Raw genomic sequence first — 27,206 nt, 5'->3', positions numbered from 1 at the left:
GCCTCCTGTGTGGCCGACCCATCCCCACATGCTGCAAGGCAGGCTGACCTTGGTGAGTGAAGGAGAGGGGCCGGCTGTTGGGCGAGGCTGCTGCCTTATTCGCCTGTGCCCAGGAAATGGCACCACACCACCTGCCACCTTTGCGAGGAGGCCCACCAGGTGGGCACTGGTGTCCCCACGCCTCTTTAACTCTGGTGGTCTCCCTGGTGGTGTCCTCTGTGTCCGATGCAGGGGACACTGGGTCTGTCTTCACAGGGCTCCGGAAGGAGGCGGTGTCCCGCCAGCCACAGCCAGCTCTGCCCCCGTGTGACCCGGGCAGTCAGTCTCCTGCGAGCCCCACTCTTTGGTGAAGGGGCAGCAGGATGCTCGCCTCTGCGCTCCTTTGAAGTCCAGCAGACGCTCCACGGGAGCTTCCGGAACCCCGGACGCTGGTGGTGTGGGTGAGTGAGTGGAGCGCCCTGTCATCTGGCTTTGTCCTAGGGACCGTGGGGACCTCTGGACACCTGCCGCTCACACAGCCCGCTGCTCGGGGGTGAGTGCCGCTGCCATTAGGAGGGTGTGAGCCCCAATTCCCCTCCCCTCCCTCACTGGCTGGGAGGTCACTTAAAGGAGCCAGCCTCTGGGCAGGCCAGCATCCACCCCCACCCCTGCTGTTTTGCCCCTCCCCCACCTGCCTGCAGGCAGCACCCTGCCTGCCCTGACCCTCCTCTCCCCACTCCCTGCCTAGGGCAGGAAGGCAGGGAGGACAGGAGGGCACAGGGCACAGGGGGTGTGGGCAGTTCTGACCCTGCCCCTGCCGCTGCTCTCAGGCTGTCTGCTGGGGGCCAAGTGGCTCTTTTGTTTCCAGAAAAGTGCCTGAATGGGGGCAGCTTGAGACCCTCAGGGTTCCCACTTCCCTCGGGTGAACCAAGTGAGGGCCCCTCAGTTGGGCCCATGGGCTGGGAGCAGAGCCCGACTGGCTCCCCTCGGTGTCCCCATCTCAGTCTCCCAAACACTCAGTTTCCCCAGAGTGCGGCCCACCTGGTGGAGGCCGCCCCGGCCCTTCCCCAGCCCCACTGCTGCTCCAGGAGGCACCTGAGCCCCCACTGCACTCCCTGCTCTCCTGGCCTGGCCTGGGGAGTGGGGATCCTGGGGGAGAGCCACAGAGAACATCCCCCCGCACCCTGTGTCCCAGGGCTCCAGCCTGGCCAGGGGAGTCATGGGGGAGAGCCACAGAGAACATCCCCCCGCACCCTGTGTCCCAGGGCTCCAGCCTGGCCAGGGGAGTCATGGGGGTGAGCCACAGAGAACATCCCCCCCGCCCCGCACCCTGTGTCCCAGGGCTCCAGCCTGGCCAGGGGAGTCACGGGGGTGAGGCACAGGGACCTGCCCTGAGAGGCACAGGAGGTGGGAGGTTTGTGACTTCGCTTTCTGGAATAAGAGGGCCTCTGGCGGCGCCCTGGTCAGGACAAACAGAACGAACCACCCTGCAGCCCGGCCCACGTGGGCCTTGTGCCGCCTAGTCTCGCAGTCCCTGACTGTCCGAGGGGACTCCAGAGGAGCAAGGGGACCTGCCCAGCTCACACAGTTGGGGGGGCAGTTGGCTCTGTAAGGACATGCCCATTACATAGTTCAGGAGTGAACCCTGGATGGGGGCGCCTGAGAAGGACCAGTGCGCGGACTTCGGGTCTTCCACTCACACAGGCCCCTGGCTGCAGGCCTGGTGGAGTGTGGCAGCTCGTCAGCCTGGCTCCCTGTCCAAGGTGACCTGTGGGCGTCATTACTCAGGGCTGGCTTGGGAGCCTCCAGAGACCCGGGCAGCTCTGTCACCACCGAGCCAGTCTCTGATTCTTGGCAAAAGGGCAAAGCCCAGGGGCACCCAGTGGGACCCTGGGTAGGACCCAGCCAGCTGGAGGCCAAGTGCAGGGAGGAGGTGCAGGCCCCGCTGCCTGGCCGGAGCCCTGGGAATCACCTGGGTCTCCCCAGGGCACCCCTGGGAAACGGGCTTCATGGCCTGAGAGGCTGTGCTGGGCTTTGGTTTCGGAGCTTCTGTCCCGGGCTGGGCTAAAAATAGCAGGGGGACGGCAGGGACAGCACGGGGAGGGCCTGGGGGGCTGCGGGTGGCAGCCTGGGCCCTGCACAGCCGTCAATGGCACTGGCACACCCACCCTGTTCCCGGCGGCCCAGCTGACAGGCTATTTTTTCCCTGCTTGACTAAATATGGTCAGGGCGCACGGCCCGAGGGGGCCACTTGGCCAGCTGCGTGTTTGGGATGCTTGGCCGGGTATATAAGGACTGCAAAGGTGAGGCCAGCTCCTGATACGAGGGGGGCCCCCACGCCCACCGGGGTCTGGGGTCAGCCCTCCCTGCTCTCCCCTCCCCTGCCTGCCTGCTGTGGGAGCCTGCACACCCGGGGGTCCCCTTTTGTTCCAGCCTGACCTCTACCTGGCACTGACCCCTCCTGGGGGGCAGGAGGGTCCCCCAGACACAGCCCAGGGCAGGGAGGGGCTCAAGGTGTGCGGGATGCAAGGTCGCTTCTCTTTAACTCTGCGTCGCCCGCCACTCCTGCGCCTCTCTCCTCCCTCTCTCCTCCCTTTCTCCTCTCCCTCTCCTCTCTCTCAAGATCTCCCTCCCCGCGAAGTCTGCGCTGGTGCAGGAGGGCTGGGGGAAGGGCAGGGGTGCGGAGAGGGGTGCCTGGTGTCTTCTTTCTCTCTGCCTCCCCCACCCCCAAGTGCAACGCGTCGGGAGCTCCGGCCTCCCCCACCCCTGCATTCGCGATTGGCTCCGGGAGAAGGTGGATGGCGCTGCCGCGGCTGCAGCATCGTACCCGGGAGCCGCGACCCTGCGCCCGCCGCCGGCGACGCCAGCCCGGCTGGGGGGCTCCCGGTGAGTCCCGCTCCGCCCGTCCTGCCGCCCCCGCAAACTTGCCGCCGCCCGCGGTGAGGGTGTGCCCGGCGAGGTGGGAGCCGCGGTGCCGGCCGCGTGGCTCCGGCGGTGCCTCGGAGTTTTCTCTGGCTCGAGGCAGCGTCCGCATTTGGAAAACTGCAGAGCCAGCAGCCAGCAGGGCTGGGAGGGCGCGCCCAACGGGGATGCGCGAACTTTGACAGGCCGGCGCCGAGCAAGGCAGCGGCGGCCTCCGGACCTGGTGGGCGCGGACGGGGTCTGGCGCCGGGTGGGGGCGGGGGCGGGGGCTGGGGGGGCGGGTTAACCTGCCCAGGCAACAGAGCGCCGCCCAGAAGGAAAGGGCTAAACTTACCTGGAACTTGAGGCACTGAGCGGAGATGCTGGGCAGGGCCTGGGGCCGGGCGGCCAGGCTGGCCAGGCTGGGACTCCGCACTCTTGCGGCTCCCTCCGTGCGGGGAGGGGGGGGGGGTCTGTGCTGGGCTGCGGCTCGGTGCACCGGGGAGACGGGTCCTGAGGGGAGCAGCCCAGAGGTCTCTGCCCAGTCCTTCTGCCTCGTGGCCCTCCCATCAGGGGTTTGGAGCTCTCCCGCACCCCCATGCGAAGCCCGGCACAGCCCAGGCCAGGAACTAGGGGGGCTGGGGGCGAGCACAGCTGACAGTGCTGGAGGGGGTGCAGGCAGGTGCCAGCTCACGGCCGTGGGGGCCCCTGGGAGGTGGTGTGCGTTTCCCTGTCAAAATGGGAAACTTTATGAAGTAGCTGAGGTTCCTTTGTGAGCAGGTGGGAGCTCACGGGGGCTCTTGTTGGACCTGGGGTGGCTCTCTTACCCTTTGAGGGCCTCAACTTTCCCCTGACCTCCAGATACCATCCCTCTGGGAGCCTGGGAGAGAGGGGCGAGGGAGGGTCAGGGGCCGGCAGTGGCTGCGTGTCCCAGCCGCTGGGTCTCCTTTGTCAGGGGGTGGCCAGGAGATTTAGCCCAGACTCCCTTCATGATGGAGGTCCTCTGGGGGGCACACTTCAGGGATGAGAAGTGGGGGTGTCAGTCGCCCTTTTATCCTTGGCCACATGGAGGTGATGACGACAATATCACACGGGTCTTTCTGCCCAGGGACCCTTCCATTAGTGGGGTCGGAGCTCTTCTGCACCCCCATGCGAAGCTCCAGCCCCGCCACGCCCGCCCGCACGCCCAGGCCAGGGACTTGAGAAGACACTGCCGGTGACAGCAGCATCCCCACCCTCTCTGGGGCCATCCTGCAGGCTGTGGGTGGGAGGGCCAGGCACCACAAGACCAGGGCCCAGCTGTGGACCCTCTTGCGTCTGTGCTAGGCGCCCCATCCCCCAGCAAGCGGCTCCCCTGCCTCTCCCTCTGCAGGACCCCTCCGTGAGTGACACCCTCCTTCCCAGTCAGCCTCCCCTGCCGGCCTCCCCGGTGGTGCTGAGGCCTGTCCCATGCTCTCCGGCTGCCCGTGCCTCCTCTCCCCTCCCACCGCAAGGTGCTCCCTCCCTGCAGGGGGCTGGCCTGTCCAGTTTGCACACCCCTGGCTTTGGGTGGTGGTAGAAATTGGGAAGAGGGGCCATCGCAGGGAAATTTGGAAATGCAGGGGAGGAAGTATCGATACAATTAAGTATTCAAATGAGCTTAGTTTGCTGCTTGCTAAGTTTACTTAAACCCTCTATAGCCGGCTCTTCAGCAGCCGGTGAACGTGGGAAGTTCATTAACAGGAAGGAGGCCTGTGTTTGCCTGTAAACTGGCATCGATCAGGCCTGGTGGGGGCTGGGCGCAGGCCACCAGGAGCCAGGTGAGGGCCACGGCCTAGGTGCCCCCATGAGCTGCCTGCCTGTGCAAGCATCCTTTCAGGGGCCGGGCAGGGGTGGTGACGCCACAAGCGGAGAGAGGGTGCATGGCGGAGGAGGAGGAGGCTGGCGGGAGAGGAGCCATCCAGTCCCTTGCCGGGCTGGGCCTCTGCTCTGTGGCCAGAGTCAGGCACCAAGGGAGCCCACCGAGGCCCGGGCACCTCCCAGCAGCTCCCCGCCGCCCTCCGGGGACTTGGGTCCACCTGCGACCGCCTTTCTCCTGCTGTGCTTCAAAGACAGCACTACGCCCTGCCCTTGGGTGCCCATTCCTGGAGTCACACCACCAGGGACCTGCCTGGAGGTGCCAGCTGCCCAGGTAAGGCCTAGCCATTGCTCTGGTCTCCTGTGCCATCTTCTGTCTGGGCCATCCTGTTCTCCAGCTGCGCAGGATCAGGGCCCTCTGTGCACTTGGCAGGGATGAGGGCACCCAAATGGAGAGGGAGGGTGTTGGCTGAGGCTGGCACCCTCTCGGGGAAGGACACCTTCCTTCTCTGGGGCGAGGGTGGGAGTTGGCAGCCTGGGTCCTTTCTGGTTCCACTGATGCACACGACTGTTGGGGTGATGGGAGGGATTCTCAAGACTTTCTGGGGTGCACGGTCTGCTTCTGCCTTCCTGACTCTGTGCATGTGTGTATGTGAGAGAAATTGAGAGAGGCAGAGAGAGGGAGGGAGGGAAGGAGAGGGGCTGAGGTCAGAGGGGCAGCGGCCGCACAGGCCCTGGATGATCAGAGCCGAGGGAGGGGGTGCTGGCTCTGAGCCCAACGAGGGCTCCAGGGTGTGGACAGGCGGAAACCCAGGCCATGCGCCCTCTCCCCCCACCGGGGGGCCGCCCGCACCGCTGCTGAGCACGCTGAACTGCCTGCCTGGGAGACATACTTCTTTATATGCCCATATGACCTGGGAAGCTATGGAATGTAAAGAAGTATGTATTTCAGGTCGGGGACTCGGTCGCCAGAGCAAGGGGCAGTCCACACCCGCGGGACCTCCTGCACGGCCTCCGGCGGGACCGACGGGCGCGGCCTGGGCGGCGGGCGGCCTGGGTGCGGTGCCGCCCTGTCCCCCGCCGTATTGTTCTGTCACTTTGCCTGTGTCAGCAGGTGGACGTGTTCGTCACACATTAAATATTCAGCGTGCTGACTGCGGCAGAGAGGAGGCAGCCTGTGGCAGTTGTGGGGTCCACGCAGGGACATGGGGGCCGAGGGGTGTGTGGGGCACCTTGGCTTGGGGACATGGGGTGGGGTGGTGAGGCTCGGGGGTGTCACTCCTTGACTCCCTAAAAGAGGCCAGTAGCCAGCAGAATGGGCTGTTTGTGTGATGGGGACAGAAAACTGCTCAGAGGTACAAGAGAAGCAGCCTGTCCCCAAAGGGGGTCAGCTGGACAAGGAGGGGACCCGGGCAGCAGTGTGCACGCTCAGAGGCCGCACTGCAGGCGGAGGTGCCGGGCGTGTGGCTGTGCCAGGGCGCAGGTCAGAGGCAGCTGCAGCCCCGGGTCCCGCCCCCTCCAGCATCTGAGGGCACAAAACGCAGGTCTGAGCCTGATCCATGGGGGACCCTGCCTTGTCCTGTGCCCCACCCCCACCCCAGCTGGGCCACTACTTTTCTCATTTCCACCGACTCAGCGTGGAGAGCGTTTGCTGTGAAGGCGGCGTGGCTGCCTCGGGCAGGTGGTGTGTGACCCAGGCCCTCGCCTGCGTTTCTCCCACCGGGTCCCGGTCTGGAGAGGGGCTGGGTGCTGTGCTGAGGATCCCCGGGGGGACAGTGAGGCGCAGGAGATGAGGGCAGCGGCTGCGTCGGGTGTGCGTGGCCGGTCCCCACAGCGCTGGTCCTTCTGTGGGAGCAAAGAGCAGAGGGTTCCGGGCAGCTGGCAGGGCTGGCAGTGGTGGGAGGGGTGTTGCCGGGGTCAGGCTCTGACTTTCCGATGGTGGCATCTGCAGCCCGGGGCACGGGCTCCGCGGGCTGGGGCTACTTTCCAATGGGAGTGCCATCTCTGCCGTTACTGCCCAGGGCCCAGGCAGGCGCCCGCCGCTCCCACACACTGACCTTCGGTAGGAATTCTCGGGTGGGGGTGGGTCAGGGAGGGACTGGTGAGCTCCCTCCTCCAGCTGCTGGGTGTGGGGCAGCTGGTCCCCTGGCCACCTAGGTCCTACCAAGGCGCCTGGGACAAGGACACGAGGGTGGCTCCCACCGCCCAGGGACCGGACTGCAGCTGAGGTTGAGGAGGACTCAGTGGCCTGGGGCCCTTTCCGACTTTCAGGTCTCTCACCTCTGGCTCCGGTGGGCCAGTGGGACTGCCCTTGGCACTGCCTTTCTTCTGGCCACCAGGCCTGGAGGGGTCAGTCCCAGCGTCCCCAAGAAGGTCATCTCTGCCCTGCTGGCTTCCAACTCCGGACACAGGCGGGGAAGTAGCCGGTGCGTGGTCACCGCAGCCGGCCGCAGAGAGACCGCCTTCTGGCTGACCCCCTCCCCCCCCACCCCCCGCCGCACATTAGGGCTTTATGGCAGGATGTGGTGTTTAAATGAAAGCATTAGTGTTTGGAATTAGGTTTGACTGAGCAGGGAAACTAGAGTGTGCAGGGAGAGAGCTATGGCCTGTTCAGCTGTAAACCACCTCCCGTCTCTGGATCTGCCAAATTCAACACGGCACCAGTCCCTGCGAAGCCAGAGCCCAGAGCCCACCCTTGCGTGCCCCTCGCCCTGAGGCCTGCTGCTTCCCCTCCACACTGACTGACCGACCGACCGACCGACCGACCGGGTGGCGAGTTCTATACTGGCTTCTCAGGGGGAGGAGCAGGGGCCAGGCACGTGTGGCGCGTTTGGGCCTTTCCTTGTGGAGGGAGGGAGGGAGAGGTGGGCTTTGCCCAGGGGGGCCTTTCCAGGATGGCACAGACACCCCGAACCTGCTGCCAGGGGCTGGGGGACTCGCAGGGGAAAGGAGCCTGAGGTGTGGCCTGCTGGGATCCAAGTGGAACCCAGGGGCTTGCCCACCAACCTGGGGACCCAGGTTGGTTTTTGTGCCACTGTGGTTGGGCGAGGTGGCGGTACCCCATTCTCTGAGCTCTGGAGCAGGCGGCACCACGGGGAGCCTGTGGGGGGAACAGTCCAGAATGTTTGCCCGGCAGGTTCTGCTGGAGGAGCAGCAGCTCTGAGAATTGTGGCGCTCACCTTCCAGGGGCCAGGCTAGTGCAAACGTCCGAGGCGCATGCTCCGAAGGAAACCGGCACCTGGAGGGCGAGGGTGCAGCCGAGAGCGAGGGTGAGCGGGAGGGCAGCCGTGGTGCTGGGTGTGCGAGTGTGTCGACGGCGAGATCTCTCTTATCTCTGTATCCCCCCCTTGCGAAGTGGGGTGCCTGTGACCCCAGTTATTGCACAGGGGCTTCGAAGGGGGCTGGTGGGGGCGGGCATTTGTGATCCTTTAGAACCGCCAACCTCACCTGAAACATGTTGTACTGAAGAACTAACTGCTGAGTGTGATCACATTGGCCGCGGGACGACGTTCGAGCTGCCCCAGCACAATCGGGGAACATCGCTCACATTGCAGACATGCCCCCGAGTGCCCTAGGTGAAAAGTGAGGGAACCCAAGTAATCCTTAGGGCCAGGGTGAGGCAGGGAGTGGGGTGGGGAGGGGTTTGCCAGGCAGGAGGCGGGTGGGCTGGTGGCATTGCATTAACTGCAGCCACTTTAGCAGAAGGAGCGCCAGGCCCTCAGTCTGAAGAGCTGACTCAGCCTCCATTGGCTCCCGCGGCTCTGCTCCTGACCTGGGGTCCGCTGGCCTCCAGGGTGGCCAAGCCTGGGGCTTCCTGAGGGGCCCCTGGCTGTTCCCTGTCCTTGGCCCTCTGGCAGCCAGCCTCCCAGGGGAAAGAGGCGGGGACTTGGGAAGGGGAGGCCGCAGCACAGCCTCGGCGATCCGAGGTGCTCCGCTGTCTGCCCGCTGCCCCGTGTCCCGCTCAGGGCTGCCCCGTGTCCCGCTCAGGGCTGCCCCGTGTCCCGCTCAGGGCTGCACCGTGTCCCGCTCAGGGCTGCACCTGGCTGCCCTGCAAGGCCCAGGGCCTGGGCGGGTAGAGCTGTCCCCTGGACTGTGCCTCTGGGCCCCCCAGGGGACTGCCGTAGTGCTCTGAGTTGCAAGCGGCTTTGACCTCGGGAAGGCCGGGCTGCTGAGCGAGCGGGGAGGGGCTGCGGCCACGGCGGGCAGCGAGCAGGGAGGCTGCTGCAGAGTTGCTGCCCGGGCCCTGCAGTGCAGGTGCAGCCGCAGGCGCATGCAGGGCTGCCTGTCTCAAGGGCAAGGACAAGAGGGCCACCTCTGACAGCCTGGCAGCTGCTCCGTGGGTAGCGGCATGGTCAGGGCTCCCGCTCCCTGGAGCGTTTGCCAGTTGGGCCAGTCCACCCCAGTTCTAGAAGGCCTAACCGAGCCTCCGGTCAGGTCTGCTAGTCCTGTGCCAGGGGGCATCTGGCTGCGTAGGTTTGATCGTGAGGGCCGGGGACCCTGGGCTCACGGTGAGAACAAAAGGAAGACGGCCTCACTGCACAAGGGCTGATGGGAAGGTCGCTGGCTGGTCCCCATCCAGGGGGCGTACACCCAAAGGACCTGGTGGTTGGGAGTCCGGGGCCCCCACCAGTGACGATGCTGGGGTCAGAGTATGTGTGTGCACCTGAGTGTGTCCAGTGTGCGGAGGACAGCTCGGGGACGAGAGGGACAGGGACCCGGCGTATTTTTACACAACAGGGAGGAGCGAAGGCAGCTGCCCTGGGACCTGTCACGGGGAGGAAGGTCAGTGGGGATTTTGTGAGGTTGAAGGACGCCCAGGACAGATGCATGGAGCCAGGGCCCTGTCCCCTGGCAGGCCCACATATGGCGACCGACTGCTTGTCGCTCCGGCCGCTGCTGCCGGGCTGGTATAAATAGTCCACATTCTCAGCTGTCGGAGAGCTGAGCTCAGATGACTCTGGGCTGGGGGAGGCCCATGGGTCGCCTCGCTCCCCTCCCACCTCCAAAGTGCTCTCGATCCGAGCTGGAGTGGTGAGGCCAGGCGAGGCTCTGAGCTCTGTGCCCCTCACTGCCCACTCGGCAGGCGTGAGACCCGGAGACCTCCTGTTGTCCATTTCAAGGGCATGGCAGGACCTTTGCCCACCGAGGAGCGCAGAGCGCGAGAACCCCACCCGGGTCCCCGTCCCCCAGAAGCCTCGCAGACCGGGCCAGCCCAGGGGAGCTTGCTTTCCCGCCACCTTTAACCCAAGGAGCGAATCTCTAATGGTGGAATTTCAAACCACCCACCAGCTGGGAGCAGATGGCCTGGCCACCGTGTGTAAGGGAATGAGAGGGCCTGGAGCCCAGGGTGCCAGGCCCCAGACCCAGAGGCAGGCCGCCTCCGGCCGCAGGCCTCACTGAGCGGCAGCAGAGGGCTCTCGAGGGACAGCCATGCATGTTCTGTGTGTGCAGCTCAGGTCCGACACAGCCCGGCCCGGGCGGCGCTGGGTCCCTGGCTGCTGCAGGTGAACAGGATGCCAAGTGGCTTGTCTTGTCTCTGGGCACATGGGCCACTAGGCTGCACCTCTCCTGACCTCAGGGCTCTCTGATCTGGGTCTCGGCCAAATAGATTTCTTTTCTCAAATTATGCCACTTTTGCCGGCCCTATCTTTGAGATAAGACACAAAAATCTATCCTGCCATTTTTGCAAAGAAAGCAAAACAATTGTGGGCCCCCTCCCGCCCCCTCCTCCCCTCACCCTTGCTCTTTGGGTCTGTGTGAGGCAGAATTTATCTCTAGGAGGGGCTCCATCAGTTTGCTCTGCTCTGCTGTTGACAAGTTTATTAAAACCCCCACAAGTCTGTATTAAAGTTTTATCAGTGCTGAGAAATAATAGTTTTTTGACAGAAAAGTCAAGGAGCTGGGCTGAGTGGGTCCTGCTCAGCATCTGGCTGGGTCAGCGTAGGGGAAAATAAGAAACAGCCTGGTTTGGGGGGGTCTCAAGGGACCCCAGCAGCCCCGGAGCAGAACTGGGGAAGGCTCCTTCCGCCCAGCCCTGGCCGGGGCTGCTCCTGCTCCAGGGGCTGACTGCAATTCTTTGCTATTTATTTTAATAATTAACCAAAATCTGGAATTAAAAATATATTTGGTGGTGAATCAGTGCTATAGGTAATGTTGCTGCTGGAGAAATATTGGGTTATAGATGTTTAAATTTTAAAAGCTCGGTAGTAAAAAAAAAATTAATTTAAAAAGCGCCCAGATAAGAGTTGGTGACGCCCTCCTGGACGGGGAAGGAGCTGCCACAGGGTGGGAGCTGCCCGGCCGGGTGGGGGTATGAATGGGGCTGAGGGGGGCGAGGAGGGCTGCCCACCGCTCAGCCTGGCCTCTGTCCTGGGCTCACGTCTGTGATGGCTGGTGCGGGTGTAGCACCATCCTGGGCATGTGGCCTCCCAGGGCGGCGTCTTCAGCTGCAGGTGTGCCTGGCTGGAGGCCGTGCTTGCACAGAAGTTGGAGCCGCACTGTCACTCAGGATGCTGGCGGCAGAGTCCAGCACGCGGGGTCAGGGGCACTTGCCCCTGGGGGAGGTGGTGGTGTGTGACGTTTGCCCTAAATGGATTAGGGTTAGGGTTAGGGTTAGGGTTAGGGTTAGGGTTCCCTGAGGAGGGGAAGGTGCCAGGGGTCCATCGCTGAACTGCAGTGGTGGCAACAGGAGCATGAAATGGCAATCACTGGAGGCTGCATGGGGCTGGCGCTCCCACATGGGAAACCGAGGCTCAGAGAGGCCAAGGAAGCCCCCAGACCCCTCAGCTAAGTGGGTGGTGCTGCAGGGCCCAAGGTCACCTGCTGCTCCACCGAAGGTCAGACCTGGGACAGTGAGGGTGAAGGACCGCCTGGTGTGGCTCGGGTCACCTGCTGAGTTTAGAGCCTACTCACTGCGTCCAAATTCTGGTGCTGGGAGCTTATCAAATGCAGGGCCAGGGGGTCAGCTGCCACCGCCCCGCGGGGGCCTCTGGGGCAGAGGCAGCAGCGGCGGGCCCAGCCTCCTGCAGGCAGCGCGTCTGGGAGACCGTGTTGAGCTTCAGCTTTCTCTACGTCACTGTTTTCTCCAATTATAACTAATTGGACACACAATGCATTTTCATAGCATCTAATTTTCTATCGATTTTAACTGGGCTGCTGGTGTTTTCGGCAGTGAGTCCCACGTCTGGTATCAGTTGCTGCTTAAAAATGCTGAGTGTACTTCCCATGTGGGATGATTCCATTAGCAGATGTTTTAAAACCTAGTTAATTGTTTGGTTTATAAAATGCACGAACTCTGTGCGCTGCAGCCTCCCTCTCTTGGAGCTGAGTGAAAAGGAGCGGGGTAGGGTGTTTCCCGGAAACCATGCCCGGCTCCAGGTGCGGCCGCACGGCCAGGAGCAGGCCTGCCCTGGGCAAGCTTACCTTCCTGCCAGACGCTTTGCTCCCGTAAATGCAGACTTGTGAGAGGTCTGCAAGTCACGGTGGTGGCTTGGCGTGGCCCGGCCTGCTTTCTGTGGGACGCTCTGGGGTCAGCGGCCTGGGAGCAGCTGCCGGAGGTCCCTGAGGTTAGAGCTGGGTTTGGGATCAGGGGCCGAGGAAGCACCTGGCTTTGAGACACAGGGCCAGACAGGAGCCTTGGGGCTGTGGGACAGCAACATCTTCATCTCTTTCAGGGAGAAAAGAAAAAAAATACTTGAGAGGAAGTTGGGAGCCACCACTGGTGGGTAAGCCCAGGACGCCAGGGAAAGGGACAGAGAAATACCTGCCAGATAGAGTAGAAATGACCATTTGGGGCGACGGAGTTAGAGCAGCAGGGACAGTCGCCCAGGGCTGGGGTGCCACCCACCTGGGCTCCACTGCAGACACAGCTCTGTGCACCCTTCACGTCTTGGTTGACATGTGGTCACTCATTTAGCAAAGAATTGCTGAGGGCTGTGGGTGAGGGGAACAGGACGCTGGACTTCCACTGCCCCCGGGAGGGGGCTGGCAGACAGTGGACTGTGCCCTGGGGCGGTGCGGGTGCCCCCACTCCAGCCCCGGTGCCCCCCTGATTGGCATGGCATGGAGTTGTAGGAGATGGCGCCCTAAGTGTGCAGACCCCGGCCTGGCACGAGGGAGCTCAGTGGGAGCGCCCACGGTGCGTCTGCCGTCGCTGTGCCCCGGGTCCTCCCCGCGACCCCGGCTGTTAGTCCTCCTCCTTTCGGTTTGGTGTCCAGTGGCCTTGAGCGGGGGACGGAATGTCCGAGGGTGTGTCGGGACAGGCCCCGCAAGAGGTCTTGATGCAGAAGCAAAGGTCTGTCATTTGGGGGCAGTTCCTCCTGAGGTGGTGACACACGGGATCAAAGAGCGGGCGGGGCGCCGGGGCCAGGTCAGTGTGTGCTGGGGGGGCTTCTTGCCGGACGCTGAGGTGCAGAAGGGCGGTGTCCCCGTGCAGCTGCCCGCGCTCTTCCCCCCCACATGGCGGCGAGTTTCGACGTGCGTGCGTGGCAATAGCCACTGTGGTGATAGAAGCCGCCCCAGGGTGCGTCGGCGCTGTCTTCACTGGAGTGCCAGGCGCGGCCTGCTCGGGGAGCCTGGGGTCGGCCCCCCACCTCTCTGCTTCCTGAGTCAAAACGAGGGAGGTGTTTGCAGAGCTGGGTCCAGCCTGCCCTCTGTCCTCCAGGGGCCGCCTGGATGTGAGGCTGGGAGGGTCCGGCCGCCTCGGCTCTGGGGGGCTTCGGGAGCTGATGTTGAGGTGAAAGGCCAAGGCCACCGCAGAGGGGTCCCCACGGCTCAGACCCACTCTGCTGCTCGAGGGAGGCCAGGAGTGGGGAGCCTGGGGCTGAAGGGTGGACACGGTGCTGTGCCCTCGTCTCTGCTGCAGAAGCGCCTGTCCCCACAGCCTCGGGAGGAGAGAGAGAAGGGGATGCAGAGAAGGGCAGTGGAGGCGACCGCTCAGCCGAGGGCTTGGCGGCGACCTCGCTGGGCAGGCCTGTGTGTGCTCAGAGGCAAGACCTCACACACAGGACGGTGGGTCCCCACCTGCTGGGCTGTTGTCCCCTGGTCATCACTCCTGATGAGTGGGGCGTTGGCAGGAAAATGAATTTCCTAAAAAACTTGTTCCTTCTGAGCCAGTGAGGGTGACCGAGCACATGCAGCCTCGGCCGGCTGTGCGGTCGCAGTGACCGCAGGCCGTCGCGGGAGCCTGTAGGTTTGGGAACAGGCCCTCCTGCTTCACTTCCCACAGCCACACCGCAGCATGGCAGAGCCCACACGCCCGCTGGGCGGCTCATGGTCAGCCAGGACCCAGGTGGGACTCGGGGACTGTCCTGCCCCAGCTCCGGCTGAGAATGTGACCAGCCTGGGGTACGTGTGTGAGTGGGTATGAATGGTATGAGAAGATGAATTTGTGTCTGTGTGTGTCTGTGTGTGCACATGTGTCTGTGTGTGTCTTTATGTGTATGATTGTGTGTGTGCGTGTGTGTCTGTCTGTCTGTGCGCCTGTGTCTGGGTGTGTGTTCCTGGTGTATGACCCTCACACCCCATCCTGGGCACCCCTCTCCTGCTCAGTCCCCATAGCATTCAAGGGGCCCCTTAGTCAGGTGGCTCGCAGGGCAGGTGGGCACAGGGCTGGGGTGCCTGGTGAGGCCCCATCTCACCCTCGTCTCACCAGGAGGCACCTTCCTCGTGGACGTCACTGTTTCCCACGAACCCGGGAGCCAAATGCTTTGCTAAAGCTGGTAAAATGGAACCAAATCAACTGTTCAATGGATTTGGTCCCCTTCAACCAGCTGTAGCTGCGCATTGATCGCGCCGACGCCCGGCTGGAGGTCCCAGCAGCCACATGGAGGCCACGGAAGCCACGCGGAGGCCCAGGAGGGCCTGGCCAGCTCCACGTAAGCGACCCCAACCCCACCAAGGCCAGTGACCGTAGGACCAGGACCCTCACCCTGGCTTCACAGGGGCTCCTGGGAAGGCCACCCTGCCTGCCCCACGTGGCCAAAGCGGGCACCAGCCAGCACTGCTGCCAGCTGAGGGTTGTGAGACATTTACCCATCTGCCCCCTCTGAGTGTGGGCTCCTCAGAGATGCCCTGCCCGTGTCCGGAGAGGTGGTGGCAGAGCTGTGGCTGTCCCATCCTGAGTCCTCGTCAGGTTACTGAGAAAATAAACGTTCGTTTCACACCAGAGCATTACTTGACAGTGTGTCCTGAAGTCTGCACCCTGCCCAACCCCTAGGGGGCAGGCACCCCCAGCTGATGCCCTAGGGGCCCTTGGGTGGTGGCTGGTGAGGCTTGGGCAGGTGGCCTGCACGTCCCGATGTCACTGTGGTCACCCAGGGTCTAGATGGCCAGCAGGTGGGGCTCCCGGGACGGAGGGGAGAAGGGAAGCAGGGCCTGGGCTCTGCTGCATCCGCCCAGCGCCCCGGTGCGGCCAGGGCAGGTGTCCGTGAGGGAGCAGCACCACAGGGAAAACAGGCCCCTGGAGGGCAAGGTGGACGTCTCGCTCTCGGCTTTGTGGTGCTGGGCTTTGGGGGGACCCCTGCGAAGTACCGCTGAACAGGACCCTCACCCTGGCTTCGCAGGGGCTCCGGGGAAGGCCACCCTGCCTGCCCCACGTGGCCAAAGGGGACACCAGCCAGCACTGCCATCAGCTGGGGGTTGTGAGACAGCTGCAGGCAGGGGCGGGCGTTCACCTGTGAACTGGGCCCCCTAACACATGGCCCCTTCCTGGCAGAGCCTGGCACCAGGACCGGGATGGCCCACAGTGGGGGGCCTGACGCCCTGGTGGGCTCATGGGTTCCCAATGGGCAGCCTCTAGGCAGGAGGTTTGACGCCTGCCGGGGGTGAACCCCCACTCCCTCCAGGAGTGGCAGGGACAGGGTGCCTCAGCTCTGGGACTGTGGCTGGCACACATCCTCCCTGCTGCAAGTGCCCCCAACACTGGGGAGGGAAAACACTCAGGGCCACCTTCTACCCGAGGCCTACCGTGGGGACGTCAGTCCTGGGGAGACCTGGGCCTGCCCCAGGGGGAAGACTTGAGAAACTTCTCCAGATGGAGAGCTGGGGCGGGGGGCTGCCTGCCAGCCTCCGCCTCGCCCTCGTTCTCATCCTCGTGGCGGCTCCGTCTGCCGTGAGATGGGGCAGCTGCCGGAGCCCGGGGCCCAGCCCCGCTTTGTCCTCCTTTGTCCTCGGGGAAGGAGCACCCCGCCCTCTCTGCGGGGGCTCCCACCCAACAGAGCTGGTCTGTGCCCAAGAAGCTGATCAGGCCCTGGCCGGTGTGGCTCAGTGGATAGAGCGTTGGCCTGCGGCCTGGATGGTCCCGGGTTCGATTCCGGTTAAGGGCACGTACCTCGGTGGCAGGCTCCTCCCCGGCCTGGACCCTGGTTGGGGCACGTGCAGGAGGCAACCAATTGATGTGTTCCTCTCACATCAATAGTTCTCTCTGTCTTTTCCCTCTCTCTTCCACTCTCTGAAAATCAATGGGAAAATATTCTCGGGTGAAGATTTTTTTGGGGTGAAGATTTAAGAAAGAAGAAGAAGCTGATCAGGTAGCTTTTCAGTTGATTAGACACAGTTCACACCTGTCTTCAGTGGTGGCAATGTCACAGGACTGTGTGGCCAGGACCAGGGTCGTTCTTGGCTGGGAGCCCACGCGTCTACTCAGGAGGCCTCAAAGTGGCAGCGACCTTCGGATATGAGCCGGTGATTCACATCAGGGCAGGACACTGACCGAGGACCAGGTCACCTGCCCCTCAGTCCACGCCTGTGCTTCAGATTCTGACCAGGGTGGACACCTGCCAGTGGCCGTGGCCGGGGGCTGAAGGAGGGACCCTACCCCAGCAGGCAGGGCCTCAGGATCCCACAATGCTTAAGGCAGGCAGGGGGAGGGTCACCCCGGATGCAGCCCAGCCTCTGCCCGCGGCCTGGGTACCCAAGGCCCAGGCCTTCCTGGCTCCTGGCCTCACTTCTCCCCCGTAAATGAAAGGATGGCCCGACCTGAGACCATTCCCACCTCCACCCACGCTGGGGACATCTCCTCCTGAATGGCTGGAAAGGACCCTGCGGCCGGTTCCTGCCTCCCCCCTGGGGCCTTCGTTGGGTCCCCGTGAGGACCACTGCACAGGCCCTGGGCCACTTTGGATTCAGTGAATGAAAACAGGAAGCCCAGACTGTGCCTGGCAGGCAGCGGGCGGCCTGGCTGGCAGAAAGCCAGCGGGAGCCGCAGGCTGAGGGGCCCAGCAAGACTCCTATGTGGACACGGAACTTGAATTCCATAAAATGTTCACAGGTCCCAAAATATTGCTCTTCCTTGATTTTCTCTGCAAACATTTACAAATGCAGAAGCCATTCTCAGCTCTGGGACGGGGTAAAACAGCCAGCCAGGATTCAGCCCTTGGGTGTGCGTTTCCTCCACCCCCAGGGCCAGACTGAGTGGGTGAGGGGGCCGGGAGGCCCTGTGTTATCAGCTGCGTAGGGGACACCTGGCCAATGACAGGGCAGACCTCCAGGAAGCCCCTCCCCACCATGGCCCAGCTCCGGCCTCCACAGGGCCGGGGAGCCCCTCGAGGGTTCTTCAGAGGTGAGGTGGGGGCTGGCCCCTCCAGGGTTGAGGCCTCCCAGGGCGGCCTGAGGACGAGGCTTACCCACAAGCAACAGGTTTTACAGAGCCCCACTCCCCAGGAAACTGTTCCAACCCGGCCCCCCCTTCCGGGGCCCCATTCTCCTGATGGTGGGAGTGAGGCTGGGCTCCCTCGGGGCCTGGGAGCTTCCTTCCCATCAGGTGGGGGGGGGACCCTGGCCAGCAGGGAGGAAAAGGGGGGCCCAGTGAGGAGTCTAGGTCCATCCCCCGGGCCCCCCCCCCTTTCGAGAGACACACCAGAGACATGAGGCACGCTGAGGTCAGCCGCGGTGGCAGGGCGGGGCCTTGGGGGACAGCCAAGCTGGTGTCCACGTCAAAAAATGGGCAGCAGGAACACCTGGCCTTAGTCACAAGCTGAGTGAAGTTCTGTCAGGGAAGCCGGCTGCTGGCAGGGCTGCCTGCGTAGCAGGTCGCACAGCCCCTCAGAGCTGTTTTAATTCCTGGAACCAAAAACCAGGGAAATTGCTCCCAAGGAGACGGCTTCTTGTGTCCTTATGTCCCTCTCTGGCCTGAACTGGATAGGCTGGAACCGGAGGACCAGGGCCAGCTCATGGTGGGGGTGGGGGACCTCCACCCACTACCTCTCGTCCACCCGTCACTGCTGGCTGGACACGGTGTGCACCCACTGTCCCACTGGGAGGCCGGACCATGGGGAAGACGGGCTGGAGAGCCTGTGTGGGGCACCTCATTCCGTCCCTGCTCTGAGGTGCGACCCGACATGCAGCCATCATGGGTGGCAGCTGGGGGCAGAGGGATTTGGGGAGCCCTGGGATGCGCACCAATTTCCCCTGGTGAGCTGAATCCTAGGGCCCGGGAGCACGGTTCTCTCACTACCAAGAAGGTGTGGTCTCCTGAGCGTGCCTTGCTCCTGCCTGCTGGAGGCTCCCCTCGCTGCCCACAAGTCCCTCCCTCAATAACTCCAGCCATCCCTGTCCTCCCGTCCACAGCACCGGCCTCCTGGCCACTCTCGGTGAAGGTCACGTCTGCAGCTAATTTGGCAGTTTCTAATCAGTCCTGTCTGTCATCATAACCACACAGAAATAGCAGCTGCAGCTGTGTATCATGTGTGTCGCTGCCAGGCTTGGGAAGAGACTGCTCGCGGGGACTGCACAGGCCTGAGGAAGGCCCCGGCCGGGAGGGCTGTGGCCTCTCTCAGGCCAGTGGTTTGCTGAAGGACCCTGGGTACCTGACCTGCCTTCTGTACCTGCGCGGAGTTGAATGAAACAGTAGCAAAAACTGGGAGGCAGAACGAGGTTCAGAACCCGCCTGCCGGACAGCTCCCCGCAGCCACCCTCACTGCCAGTCCCCAGACTGGTGGCAGGCAGGATGGAGGTGCAGGGAGGCACCCTGGGGAGTCGGGTGGCAGGAACCCAGACCCCCCCCCACACACACACTGGGTTCCTGAGCCCAGGGATGAACCCTCCGGCTAGAAGATGAGGGCTGTTCGTGGGAGTTCCCACAGTTAATTAAAATGTTTTGCTCATGGTTCTCAGCACAACTTGGACCGAGGGTGTTAGCACAGAGCTCCGTGCGGTTGGGGACCCCCTGGTCTGCACACAAGCCTGGCAAGTTCCCAATACACCCTCCACAGATCTGAGCTCCAGCACATGGATTATTCACAAGGCGCTGTATTAATTGTATTGATATATTAATAATTAATAATGACACGCTCATGACCGTCGTTGCAGCCAGTCTGCTGGCTCACGTCCTCCTGTGATGTCCTCCCTGGAACGAGGAGAGTGCAGCTCCAAGGGGCCGGCAGCCTGCAGTGGGGAGCAGTGAGCAAGCCACTGGAGGGGGTGCAGGGAAGAAGACAAAGGCAAGCTGACGCGGGCCTCCTGCAGGTGTGTCCACAAGGAAGCCCAGGGTTAGCCAGGGGCTGCAAAGACCGTTTGCACAGGTGTCCAGACTCAGCTGTGAGCTCAGAGCTGTCACCGTAGGCCTGGGAGCAGAGGGGCTCCTGGCCAGCGGCGGCTCCCGGCCGGCTCCTCTCCTCTGGCCACAAGGCCGTGAGCAGGTCTCCCACACTCTGAGGCTCCGTTTGACCATCTGCAGACCAAACACAGCAGTCACCTCACCGTGCAGAGGGCTCAGACACGGTAGTCGGGGAGGCACCTGGCAAAGGCAGGGACTTAATTCCAGCCGTATCAGCCCGCGGAGGGCTCTGCCTAATTTCTTTCCTTGGACAGCACTGGAATAAATTCTAGAAATTGCTGGGTTCTGCAGCGTCATTCCCTCCCAGCGGGGAAAGGGGGTGGGGTCTAGGCTTGTTTTAAAAGTAAAGGTCTGGCGGTTGGTGTTCGGAGAACATGTCGGTAGCCCCACTGGAAACAGCCAGGGAGCCCAGGCCAGTGCCAGGAGCCCTCCTCACCCCTCCGTGTGGTCACACAGGTCCCTGTTGTAGCCCCATCTTACAGGGGGGCAAATTAGGTGCCTCCCCTGAGGTCACTACTGTCCATGGCCTGGCCAAGCTGGGCTTCTAACACAGAAGATTCCAGAATCAGAGCACATAGGCCTTCCAGCCACCCTGGCCTGGCCATTGCTGTGGCCCCAGCTCTGCTACCGCCTCCTGCTCTTTCTCTCCATCTTTTCTGCTCTCTGTCTCTCTGTCTGTCTCGCTCCCCCTCCCTGAGCAGTGAAGCTCCCAGGATGGTTTGGGGGCCGATGTGCAGCCTGCCCTTGGTGAGGCCTGTTCAGGCCACCCCCACAGTCCACATGGGGGCCCTCTGCAGCCCCCACGCAGGCCCTGTGCTCACGTCCTCGACCTTGAGAGCTGGCTCCTCTGGGACAGCGTAACTTGGACCAGAATTGGGCACCTGAACAGAAGCCACGGAACTTGCTTTTATTCACTTTTGACAATTTCCTCAGAAGGGGCCGCTCCCCCAGCAGAGTGTGCCCTTGGGGTGGGTCATCAAGGATGCCATGAGGACAGAGGGGGCTCAGTTAGAGAATGACTTCTCCCAGGAGGCTGGCTCTGATCTCAGCCAGGAGATGGGGGGGGGGGGGGGCCCGGGGTGCTGCCAAGGGAAGGCCCGTGTGAGTGTAGGTTCATCCCTGAGCGGCTCCCTCGAGCCTGGAGCTGTGCTGGCACTGCGGGGGCTGCAGGACCGGCTGGCAAGACCCCTCCTTGGCGCACCTCCCATGGGGCCCAACCACCATGTGGTGAAATGCGGACATGAGTGGGCGGGTTTGCTGCAGGACAGAGAGGTGGGGGGAGCTGTCAGGGTCTTGAGAGGCACAGAGGTGGTGTGAGGGGCTGAGGGCGGTGCCCCTGCAGCCTGGCACCCAGGCCTGTGGGTGACCTTGAGCAAGTGGCAATGTGTCCTTTAACTTCAGTGTCCTCATCTTCAAAATGGGCGAGCCATGCCCCCTTGTGGGGTGCCTACCGGTCAAAGAAAGGACAGGTGCTCAGCTGGGTGGGCTGGCAGGGAAGCCCAGCCCCTGGGTGGCCCCTGGACCCAGAGGCCTGTGGGTGCCCACAGGGGAGCAGACCCACCTTGTCAGGCCCCACCCCTTCCCCCTGTGCACTCCAGTCTGATCTCAGCCTTGGGGAAGGAATTTCCGGTGGGAGCAGCCCCTGGGTGGCCCCTGGACCCAGAGGCCTGTGGGTGCCCACAGGGGAGCAGACCCACCTTGTCAGGCCCCACCCCTTCCCCCTGTGCACTCCAGTCTGATCTCAGCCTTGGGGAGGGAATTTCCGGTGGGAGGACAGTGGGGGCCTGGGGAATGGGTCTCAGTGAAGCCACTGCAAGGACTGGAGGCCCGCGCATGCCAGGGTGGAGGTGCCTGGGAAATGGGTGCTGGGAGGTCACGTGGGGATGAGTCGCCCAAAGTGTCCACACTTGCCTATGGGCTTGAACAGGCTGCTCTGGAGCTTTGGAGGAATTGCTGAGCAAGGCGATTTGTCGGAGGGGCCGGGGGCTGGGTGTGGGAAGGGCATTTGGTTCCATTTTAGTTCATACTATTCTCAACAGGACATTAAACCAGTTGCAAGGGCTGCTTTTAATGGAAAATCAGCACAGACAGGTTTTAGAAGGTGAAATGTAGGCGAGGAGGGAGGCACAGATCCCAGGTCCCCAGAAGTCAGGCTGTGAGACCCCAGGCCACCCATTGCCAAAGCCCCACAGGCTGGGGCAGCAGGACCCCCCCCCCTCCTGGGGGCGTGGCCTCTGGGGGGGACATCACAAGGGCATTGCAGCCCTCTTACGTACAGTTTCTTTGATCCACGTGTCCAGGCTGTTTAAAAAGAAAGCGCTTGGTACTTTCCCCAGAGTTGGCAGTGAGCAGGTGCTTTTCTTTTCTTTTCTTTTCTTTTTTTTTTTTTACAGAGAGGAAGGGAGAGGGATAGAGAGTTAGAAACATCGATGAGAGAGAAACATCGATCAGTTGCCTTCTGCACACCCCCTACTGGGGATGTGCCCGCAACCAAGATACATGCCCTTGACCGGAATCGAACCTGGGACCCTTGAGTCCGCAGGCCGACGCTCTATCCACTGAGCCAAACCAGTCAGGGCATGAGCAGGTGCTTTTCGCAGTCTCTTTGGGCTGAAGGGGAAGATGGGCAAACAGTACAAGGATACAGACATCTGTAGGCACCCCTCCCCCACCTAGAGCCACCGCCGCTGAAGGACCCACTCATACCTCCTGCTGACAGCGGCTGCCCCTGAGGACAGACAGGAGCTGGGGGTGGGGTGGGGCCTGGCAGGGAGAAGTCTGGGAGGAAGGCAGCAGGAATGTTGAGGAACTCTGGGTCCTGGCGAAGGGAGGGAACATTGGGGCTGAGCAGACTTTGAACAACCCAGTGCCTGTTGGACTCCCGAGCCCCGTCTCCAAGAACAGGGAGGGCGAGATGGGCCTGACCTGGAGCCAGCACTCAGCTCGCTTCTCCCGCCAGCTCCTGCGGTGCTTTTGGAACCAAGGACGTGAGGTTTGGAACGCGGGGGACAGCCTTTGTGTCTTTGTATCAGTCAAGATCCTCAGGAGAGACAGACAGATGGGTCGGTGCTTGCATCTGTATCCATACCTGTCTGTCTGTCTGTCTATCTGTCTATCTACCTACCATCTATCCACCAATACACCAGTCATCATCTAACTATCATGTGTCCATCCATCACCCATCTGTGGCTCCCTGATCTCAGAGGAACCCGCAGGTGTGCACACTGCCAGCTCTTCACCCGCTCTCACCTTAACTCACCCAGGAAACAGAGAGAAGGTTGCTAGCCTGAGATGCACAGTGCAGTGGGGGTCAGGGCTCATGGGGCCCATGGCAGGGCCCACACCACAAACACACATGTCCCCTGTAGGGGCTGGCTGTCCAGCCAGAATTGGCTGTGGGCGGTCTAGTGCAGTTGGGTGTGAGCATAGCCTGCCAGCATCCAGTGGGCGGCCAGCAGGTGACCCTGCCTGGAGCTGCATCTCTACTGGCCCCTCCTCAGCTCAGCCCAGCTCAGCCTGGTCTCAGAGGCAGAGTGACGGACGGTCTGGGCCTGGAGACTCGGGGGCACCACTTGTACTTTGTGGCCCGGGCACACTGATGCTTCTCCCTGGGCCTCAGTTTCCTCGTCTGTAAGACCGAGGTGGCAGAGAACCAGCCCAGCACGTCGGACCACAGAGGGTCACTCGGCAACTGTGAGCTCCATGGTCACAGCCGGCATGGCCCGGCTCTGGGCGGAGAACTGGCCGAGGCTGGTCACCTCAGACCCTGCCCTGCCCTGGGTCTGACAGCACACACGTCACCCTGCCACCCACGTGGAGTTCCTAGGGGGAGGGTCTGCACCATGGGGTCTGGGACACACGCAGGGCGACCCATCAGCGTGCCCCCAGGATTTCACAGCTGTGTGAACCACGCTTACCACCTCAACACGCAGAGGAACTCCACCTCAGAGGTGTCTAATCCATCCTCCCGGAGCTCCGGGCGGTGGGCTGCAGGTGGGAGCAGAAATCAGGGCTTTCCGGTGAGTTTGTCCGGGAACCACCTGCTACTAGAGTCGCACGGCTCTTGTGCTGCCACGTGCACCCCAGCTGCAGGCACCTCGGGGAAGTGGAGAGCAGAGACTCCGGCCACATGGATCCTGGAGCTCCTGGGGGGACAGAGTATCCCGGGGACACTCTGGGAAGGACTGCTTCCCCCCGACTTTGACTCCGAACCACTGGGGCCGGGGCCCCTCTCGCAATGCCAGCAACGCCTTGGGGGTTGTAAGCCCAGAGCTCAAAGAAAGGGACTCTCCTGTCCAAGGCTCAGTGTAGCACGACCCTGATCTGGGCATGGAGGTTGCCATAAACAGGGGCGCTGTTTGGGGTCCCAGAAGCAGACCCTGGGACAGATTTTGGGCACATGGTTGGTTGGAGGTGATGTCAGCCAGGAGGGGAGGCATTAAGGGCTAGTTAATGAGCGGTGATGCGTTGGGCAGCTGGCCCAGTCCCACTGAGGACCCTCTGTTGCTCTGCTGGACACATGCGGAGCTGCCTCGAGTGGGGGGCGCTGAGGGCCTGTCCACCAGTCCCGTGCCCTTGTTGGGCTCTGTCCTGGAGGCGTGTGCTCCCCTGCTCCCAGCCCGTCCCACACACCGTCCAGTCACAGCCAGAGATGTCAGGACGTCTGAGGTGGCCTCTGGTGGCCCAGGACAGCCCCTCCCCTGGCGAGGCTCTTTCAGCACTGAGGACAGCGGCTGCTCAGGCTTCAGCGGGCCCCACACTGCGGTCCCTGTCCTCTCCCAGCCCAGGCAGGAGCGGGCTCTGTCCACTTTGTAAGTCACTCCTAAGACAGAGGTGTGTGCCGCTGGCCGGCCAAGCAGAGAGCTGCAGCTGCCAAGGGCACTTGCTCCACAGGCAGCTACTTAGGGGGGAGCAAGACGTACTGTCATTTTGGGCATGAATAACCAATTTCCTACAAATTTGCCAGGTTTCCTACTAAGAATGACCAAGCCCAATCCATCTTCTGGGGACTCTCAGCTGCCATCTGCAGCACGGGGTTCCCAGTCAGCGGGTCCCGTGCTGGGACACGGCACCCGCACTGTGAGCCCGCCACACAGCCACCAGGCTGCTCCCCAGCCCCCCACCCAAGCTCAAACACCTCGCCCTCTCCTGGGGTGCCTTGGTGCCCAGTGTGCCCAAGTCCCTACAGCCAGAACCTGGAGATAAATGGGTCCTCAGAGGTCTGTGTGGCGGGCTTGGTGAAGGGCAGGACAGAGGATGGTTCCTGCTGCACAGGTGGGTGTGGGAGGGTTGGGCTCCACCTGGCACCTGTTTTTGGGGGGGCTGGGACCAAGGTGTCTGTGTCTCCTGCTGCCCTGAATGCCTTCCCTGCCCCCACATCCCCTTCTCCTCTTATCACAATCGTCTTGTTCCTCAAGGTGAAACTCAAGGTCACCTCCTCCAGGAAGCCTTCCATGTTGTACAGCAGCTCTTGGTCTTCCGAGCCCGTTCTCCATGCCGGCCTGAGGCTGGAGCTCAGCTTGGCCTCTGTGGGTGGCTGTGTGCATATTGGCTTTACGGGTTGGTGCTCTGGCTCTGCTGGTGGAGGGGTGACCCCAAACCGGTGTGTGCCAAGGGTCCCCTCCCTTCATCCTCACTGTGGCCCTGCGTTTTAGGGTCAGCTTTCCCAAACTGCAGATGGAATAAGGGCTCAGAGAGGTAGGGCAGTTCCTAGGCCACACAGCATGGCAGAGGCTGAGTAGGGGCTCGAACTCGGCTGTGGTTCCCAATGGCAGGAGCCTCAGGGGGGCACCTGGGGCTGCTGGGCTCTGAGAAAGCGTGTGGGGGCCTCAGGCAGCTAGTGGGGTCCCTCTTGGTCTGGCAGGGGAGTCTGCTGGGTGCTATCTGGACTGTTCTCAGCTCCTAAACCACGTACACGCTCCCAGGACAGGCCTCTGGGTGGGCTCCTCAGCACCCCTACATCACAGATGAGGAAACTGAGGCAGAGGGAGGGACAGTGACTGGGCTGGGTCACACATGAGCAAGCAGCAGGATTCGTGTAACTTGCACGAATTCGTGTCAGGACTTTTCAGCACCTGTCAGCGCTGCGGACCTGAGGGGCGTCGCCGGCACCGGCGTCATGGGACCAGCGCCCACCATCCACCCTGGGAACGCGGCAGGGTCTCCAGGACCTCGTTTTCAGGGCGGACCACAGAGAGCCCACTTCCTGGAGGCGCACCTGAGACCGCTGGGATCAGAGCTGCTGGGTCCTGAGCGTGCTCAGCCAGTGGGGACACGGCCAGTGGCCAGGAGCCACCGAAGGGAACATTTGCTACACATAATCCAGTGCTCGGGACGGCTGATAGGGCATGGACACAGCCAGCACTCGGACCCCACCCCGGCACTTGTCCCCACCTCACAGCAGCTGTGGGGTGGTTCGGGATGCCACCCAGGGCCCCACCCAGGCCCTAAGCCCTTCCTGCTGCAGCCCCTGCACCGGCATAAGTGCACACACATGCAAACATGCATACATATATGCACACCCCAAAGCAAACCTGCAATTGCCCTTTCTGTGCCTCTGGGAAACACTTTCTGAGGAAACAAGGCAAGACTGTCAGCAGTCCCAGTGCCGGGACCTCAGAGCCCCTTTCACCTTCCCAGTCCTTGTCTGGTGGACGTGGCTTTGGGGGTCAGCGCGATGACTGCAATGCTGTGCCTGGTGCCTGGGTGCGGCCCCACCCTAGAGCCAGCACGCACAGGGGCACCACAGGCTGGGGAGGGGGGGCGGCCCTCGGTGGCCGTGGGGGAGGTGGCCCGCGCGAGGTTCCATTAATGGCAGGAACAGAGGCTCCGAGCTGGAGCCAACGATGACTAAGAGGCCGAGGGGTGGGACGTGGTCCAGGAGGACGTCACCCTGCCGGGCCTGCCCGTGCCGAGTGAATGATTCAGCAGGCGACCCAGACGGGAAGCGGCAGGGCTGGCTGCCGGAGGACCACGCCGGTCCGCGAAGGGCAGGCCGGACGCTGGTGGGAGGGGTGCGCCTGCTCCGTGGGTGGCGTCATCCCCACCTCCCTGGAGACGGTGGTGATTGTTTTAGAGTTGGGGAAACTGAGATGAGGGGCACTCCCTGCACAGCCCCCGCTGGCAGAGTGGACAGAGCAAGGCGCTAGAGGAAGCAGCTGGCCATGGCCCCGGGAGTCCAGCGCACCTCCAGGGAAGGACCGCAGAACTGCCAGCCAGACCCCTGGGGGCGGGTCACTGGTTCCCTCTGTAGCCACTGCTCCTCTAACTGGCCCCTGGCTCAGCTGGGGGACATCCTGAGCTCCTCGGGAGTCTGTAACGCCCCTGAGCCAGCTGCCCAGCTGCTCTTCCTGCTGTGGCCTGCGCAGAGGGGGCTGGGGCCTGGCCCTGGGGGCAGGGCATGGACAGGCCTGGTGGGCCCTCAGGCACTGACTCGGGAGATAGCACTCACCCAGCTCCAGCCCCTTTCCTGGGGTCCCTGCCCAGCAGGAGCATTGTCGGGCCCCTGGCAGCTGCTGGGAGCTTTGCGGGTCGTCATGGGCCCCGTGGTTACAGCCTCCCTGCCAGGACCCCAGTCCTATCTGGTGTGGATGGAGCATGGCAGAGCCCCCTGTGAGCTCCTCCCCAGGTAGTGGTGAGCACTGCCCCACCCCCGAGACAGGATGAGGCCATGGCTTCCCCATGGCCCAGTTTAAATCCTGCTCCACGCTTGCTGCTGTGTGTACCGCACCCCCCCCCACCCCCCCCCCCAGTGCAGAAGGCTGTATTTCTCTTCACTCTCCTTAGCATCGCCTCTCTGGAGTCAGGAAAAGCAGACCGACTTTTATCTGGGTTTATTAGTACTTTTAAATCCTGTGCAGACAATATTGCCCACGCTGGGAGCCTGTGCCTGCCTCCCCTCCAGCCCTGGCTGTTAGCAATTAATTTCAGGACAGGC

At 62.8% G+C, this 27,206-nt stretch overlaps 1 long non-coding RNA gene across 1 annotated transcript; it reads left to right on the top strand.

Moving 5' to 3' along the window:
- The first annotated feature begins 2,294 nt into the window (after positions 1 to 2,294).
- LOC132239158 (uncharacterized) lies at positions 2,295 to 16,993 on the top strand. Its single transcript, XR_009453989.1, has 2 exons — positions 2,295 to 2,865; positions 16,200 to 16,993. It is a non-coding gene; the product is annotated as an uncharacterized LOC132239158 (long non-coding RNA).
- The last annotated feature ends 10,213 nt before the right edge of the window (positions 16,994 to 27,206 follow it).

Source organism: Myotis daubentonii, chromosome 8 (assembly GCF_963259705.1).
Source record: "Myotis daubentonii chromosome 8, mMyoDau2.1, whole genome shotgun sequence".
NCBI lineage: Eukaryota > Metazoa > Chordata > Mammalia > Chiroptera > Vespertilionidae > Myotis > Myotis daubentonii.
Note: the sequence above shows the minus strand (reverse complement) of the source record. Positions and strands in the feature narration are given on the sequence as shown.